Consider the following 6,494-nt stretch of genomic DNA (forward strand, 5'->3'; position numbering starts at 1 on the left):
AGCTATTTATAGAGGCCACAAAGTCGCTTCCATCAGATATTAAGTCGTGACCACAATTTCTATCTGTTTTCTCCCATGTCACCAGACAGGCTCCATAGTTAATTGATAAAAATAAAAACAAACTTTTCATTTTAGATTTTCTTTGATTTTTAATCAAATAAGTACCAGAAAATGTCCTCTTACAATCAGAACCTGTAACATTGAACTGCCTTTGCAGGGATTACCCCAGGGAGGTCATTTTCATTCACCACTTAATGGAATGCTTCCACTAACAGCTTGTAGATTAGATCACTTCAATGGCGTGTCAGAAACAACACCCATTCTCTTATTATCACAAACTACAGGCACAAACATGGGGCTATGAAACTGTCAACTGTTTCCTGGGGAATGGATCCTTATGCCTACCACCTGCCGCTGAACAGGTAATTGTTCCACTCACACTAGCTGGTAATGCTAATATAATTGTTCTACGGTGAGAATAAATGTCAAACCTTGCCATAGATAGAAAGATGGTTTAATAGAATCAACTGCAGTTAAAAAAGCATTGCATTAGTGTAAGAACTCAGATGGAAGTGCTCAGAAACAAACGTCATTCTTCTGCTAAAAGTCACCGTTGATGTACTTATAGAGACATGTGTCACATTTATAAAACTTTAATTTGTATGTCATGTATCATCAGCCCCTAAAACATTTAAGTAGATGTGTTAAAAATAAAACTGTTTATTTCTAAGTTGCTAAAGACCTGAACATGTATAGTTCAGGTCTGGGAACACAGTCAGTCATGGAAAATTTAGTGCTTATTTGGTCAGCAATATATTTTGGATTACTCTGCTGAAAGACTCGCTGAGTAGACAAGATTTTGTTTATTTAAAATCACCTGGGTTTCTGGATCTGTGGAATATTAACAGGGCCGTAGTATCAGTAATCTTTTTCAGTTTTTAATAGTGGGGTGAGGTGGCATCACTCCAAAAACATGTTGGTTTGTAGAGAGCATCTAACAGTTGCTATGGGAACTTAGTGACACCAACCCTCCCTTATGTTTCTCCTTTATACACATTATGCAAAACTCAGTATCGTTTCCCGTCCAGCCTGGCACACAGTGACTAAAAACATGAGTATTTATACTATTTACACATCTTTGTCCAGAGCTGGACAAAGGTCCTCAAATCGTCAGTGGCCTCCCATAAATGCTTGAATGTGAACACAGACAATAAATCGAAAATTTTCAAATTTGTTTATTGAGAATGACCCTATTTACAAGATTTGTCTACAGTTTACTTTTTGTAAAAATGCAAAATATTTTAATTATTTCATGGTTCTATAAATATATTTACAATCTGATACTATAAATTGTATATATTATTATTAAAATGAGTTTAACAGAAAGTGGGGCCCCAAATGAAACTCTGCTTGAGGCCCCCTACAACCGTGAGTCAGCTCTGCACCAGGGAATCACTAATTAGATATTCCTGATTACTCTGATGAGCTTAAAGACAGAAAGCACAAATATAAATGCTTTAGTTATGTTGCTTTTAAATGGTTTGTTATGACACCAAGTCTACCAGGTATTATAGCTTATGAAGAGCTGCATCGACCTGGTCTAAACGTGAAAACATAAAGGAGGTTTTGTTGAACATCAAGGCCTGTTGCGTCTTTGAAATATGTGTTGCTTTTGATATCTTCCTATTCTAAATTCAATGCTGAATTATGTGGGAACTTATTTTTACATCACTGTCTTGTGTCATTCATCGACTTTACATAAGTATAAACAATATTGTTTTTGGCGGGGTATGCATAAGACTGACATTGTCATGAACATGAAGGAGTCTTTATGAATGTCTATGACAGTTGTCATGAAGAGTTACTCAGTAAATAATGACACTTTTAATGCAGAGTTGCTCTAAAAGTTGCCTTGAAAGTCCCACCTTTGCATTATTTTGTAAATAATGAGACTTTAATACCAAGTTGGCACTTTGCATTAAAAGTGTCATTATTTACTGAATGACACTTCATGACAACAATCATGTACATCCATAAAGACTCCTTCATGTTCATGACAGATGTTATATCATGTTTATGACAGTGTTATGCCAGTTTTATGCACACCACAACAAATAAAGTGTTACTGTATAAACTGACCCTGTTGGATTTAAATATAAGTACTCAATAAGTGACCCTAGGGGGGCATTAATTTTCCAAATGAATCATAAAATAGGTCAGGCTGTGCATTAACTTTTAGGTTTAAGTGTCTGAGGTGAGTATGTTCTCTTCAGTGCATAGAGTAGTGTGACATTAAAGCATATTGTATTTTGTGCTGTATTGTACAGCGATATTTGGAGAGAGGATGGATGTTGGCTCATTTTTCTACAATTAATAACACAACAATTAAAAACTAATTGCTGAAGCAACAGGCTACAATAAATTTGCAGAAAAGCTGAACATTTGACTACTTGCATTTTCATAACAAACACTAGAGATTGTGTTTCTTCACCTGACAGTAAAAAAAATCTGATTTTTTTATGTTTTGCAGAAATGCAAAACATAAATTGTACTGCAGTGCTAATTTGAGCGAGCTGCCAGTTAATCCTTTACGAAGACATGCGGCATATCTTCCTTTTTGTTCTGCTCAGAAAGATTTTTCCACAAAGCCTGTCCTTAACCGCAATTCACTGCGCCACAGTGAACAAAACAGCAGCACATCAGCGCAATCAAGAAGATGAGCAAGCAGGAGAAAGGGAGAAAAGGAAATCAAACAATAGGACTGAAGAGCCACTCAGAAGAGTGAAGCAATATTTCACAAACTCAACGCTTTAAGACCAATAAGTAGGGAACTACAATAACATCATTGAGTAAAAGCATCTCGACCTCTGAACATCTACTCAACCAGCTTGAATAGTCATGTGGTGTGAAGGTAATGTCAAGGACTCAGGGTAACGATTGCCAGCACAGGAGAAGCACTGTGTGTGTGAGTGTGTATGTGCATGCGTGCGCGTGGGGGTGTGTGTGTGCACGGGTGTCCGTGTGTGTGCGTGTGTGTGTGCGCGTGTGCTCAAGTGCAAGTACCAAGAAAAGAGGTTAACAATAAAACATTTTGTTTCTAGTGCTTAAGCTACTATAAACTGAGTCACTGTGCTCAGAATGTAACAATCATAACTGGTTTCAGACTCAAACATACCAATCGTACTGAAGGTCATTTATCTTAACATCCAAGGCAAAACAATTTAAATCTACACTCCTTAACATGAATTCATTCAGACTACACAACACAAACAATAAACTGAGTCATGTGTTGTCATTTCACAGCAGATAAAGCAGATTTGTGCAACTGCCTGTCGTAGCAATGTTGCTTCTTTAGTTATGCACTGTTACACATGAAGGACATAGATGAGCTTTTAAGGTCTAAAGTTCTTACACAATTTTTAAGTAACTTCTTTTATTTTGCGTTACACTGTTACTTCTACTTAACTGTAGCTTGTTGAAGTTGAAACAGGTTGTGCAGTCTGTGTAACATGGACCAAACTGTCACACTAAATTACAAAATAATATGTTAATTAATCTCATGGTGTGCAACAGTCTGATGTAAAATGTTTCTTTGAAAACCTGAACCATGAGGTAAAAATGCCTGTTCAAATCACTATAATTTTTGGAAGTAAAATGTTACACATCATCACTGCTTCACTTCGGGGCTCATGATTGTGAGGGAAGCTGTGCTGTGAAGCATACTGGAAATTGCATGTAATGACAAGAAGAGGAGTAGACATCTGTGCCAGAAATAAAATATCTTAATCATTTCTGCTTGCTCCAACTTCAATTGCTCAATATTTGGAAGTGTGGCCAACACGGAGTGAACAGCTTCGCCCACTTCTGCCACTGCTGTTGCTAAAACTACAAGCAGACTACAATTCTAAAACAGTGCAGAAAGTGAACTAAGCCATTCAGTCCAAATACTGAGCAAATCCAATTCACATTGAGCTTTATTTCTCTGGTAGAATTTCTACTGGGCCAGTCAGCGAACAGAAGTAGCAGTGAATGACTCTGCACTGTTTTAGAGTTGCAGTCTGCCTGTAGTTTTAGCAAAGTCAGCAGAGGAAGTGAACGAAGTCGTTGAGTCTATACGTTTCCAAATACTAAATCAACAGTCGTCTTGTCTGGCTCTCTTCGTAGTGAAGGATGGTTGTTAACAGTGCAGGCGATTTGTGGTTAGCTCCATACAGTTGAACTGCTGCATTTCAAATGTCACGTTAGCGATTGGGTAAAGTAAACAGAGTCCACACCTCCAACCATTTCTGAATAGCTAAGGGTCCAGACTGTCTGTTCATAGAAGAAGGAGGTGGTTTATGACAGGCTAAAGTAAGTAGAAATTAAAAAAGGGGAAAAGAATCATGAAAAATGTTCTTTTATGTATTTTATATTAAACAGTTGCCATATTTTTACTGGTTGAAGAGGCACTTGGCTCCTTTCTACAAGCAATGTAATAAATAGCTGCTGTTTCCATTAAAGACAACTGACTAAAAATAATTGAATATATCCCAAAAAATTTAAATAAAAAAATATATCCCAGAGGTAACTTTACATTATAGAGTGTGCAGGTAAATGTTGCCACTCATTTTTATTTCTGTCTGAAACATTATATTGTGTGTCCCTTGACAGACACCAGATGAGGACAGCCTATTTTCAGCAGCCTTATTGCAACATTGCCCTGTACCAGCTTGACTGACAGTTCGGTTTGAGGGTGGAGGAAAGGCTTTATGTTACCTGCGGATCATCTGCCAATCACACCTGGACCCAGTCATGTTGTTATGTGTTGAGCAAGTATGTAAAAAAAAAAAGTGTTTATTGATGTTCGCTTGACATTTGCTTCTACATAATTCTGAACGGTATTGAAGTTAAAAGGATCACTTGCAAATTTGTATTGTGTTGACTATGTAGTGGGTTAGTGACGGTAACTCGGATAGAAACCAGTCCTGTAAACCACCTCAAGCAGAAGTCCTGACAGCTACGCTCAGTCACACAGTGCATTTCATATGGTCTCACTCGTTTTTATCAAATGCCTGAAGGAAACCAGCATATAATTGAAGTCATTTTGCATTTTACATTCTCCTTATTCCAAAGAAAATACAATACATTACCATACAGTTTGAAAATATGTAAAAAATCCAATGTGGAATTTAAATTTGAGTTTGCTATTCAAAGTGTGTACAGCGCATGGACTGCTGTATATGTTGCCTGTGGCAGTTCACTCATCAAACAATACGAGTGAGCCTTTCAGCGGCTTATGCAATTTCCTCATGTGCCTGCGTCAGAAAGTTGACTGATAGTTCTCCAGTTTCCAAAAAGTATTTATTTATTTATTTATTTATTTATTTATTTATTTATTTATTTATTTATTTATTTATTTATTTATTTATTTATTTATTATGTTCTGAATTAAAGTTCACACATCTAAAACTGTGGAAGTTCAAAAGAATTTAAAGTTCATGGTACAGTTTCAATGTTTATCAGAATATTATGCATGAGTTCAATCTTCAGCCTTAAAATGTAAACATTCTAAAAAATATTTTGTGCTAGTGAGTATTTCATCACTTTCAATGGGAAATTATATTGAAAGGCTCTATGATCCTGTGTTTCCTCTGGCATTGTTTACCCATTTTTCTCAGCTGCTCATGTTTTGACCTTGCTGTATTCTGGAATTCACTAAGTCAAATTAAAGACTTTTCAATGCCTGTTTAAAATAAATATAAATAAAATTCAAGGCCAGTATATATATATATATATATATATATATATATTAAAGAATGGAAGACTATTAAGGCAGAAATAATACTCCATGTTGATTTTTTGAATTTGTTAGTGGAAGATATTAATACAGTTCCTTTTAACCATTTTTCACTATCTGTCAGTCATAGTTGTATCTTTTCTTTTTTTCTTTTTTGATTTAGTGCTCTACTCCTTTTTTTGTCCTTCTCACCTGTATTTTCCTCCAAAATAACAACTTTGTTGAAGTAAAATTTTAAATATGTAATACTCACAAGTAGAACAAATCAGAACTGGGCTGTGGGCTTTATGATCTAGCATGAAAACAAAAACTGCTGTATTTCATTGTTGCCTTTTTCTAATTATGATAGCGGTTAAGTGAGTTGAAAACAGGGTCAGGGAAGAAAAAACGCCTACAAGCAGAACAATAAGCTGAGTCCTGAGTATTAAAACCAAGGATTGGATTTTTACAAGTCACTTCAAAAGCTTCTTCTGGCTCCTCCTTGCAAGGTCTTTGGGAAACTCTGGTGCTTTGGTTGTGCTCGACCCTCGCACCAGATCTTGATTATATATCACAAAAAACTAAAGTAAAGAGAATGTGAGAACCTCCCTGTGAGTGCGACAGAAGCCCCTTTTATGCCATGCAGGATCACCTTCAGAATCAGAAGAATTTTATTGTCATTTTGTCATTATCAGAAAGACAACGCAATTGCAGTTCCAGAAGTAGTTTTAAATATATA

This window comes from Poecilia reticulata, linkage group LG15 (genome assembly GCF_000633615.1).
Source record: "Poecilia reticulata strain Guanapo linkage group LG15, Guppy_female_1.0+MT, whole genome shotgun sequence".
Classification (NCBI taxonomy): domain Eukaryota; kingdom Metazoa; phylum Chordata; class Actinopteri; order Cyprinodontiformes; family Poeciliidae; genus Poecilia; species Poecilia reticulata.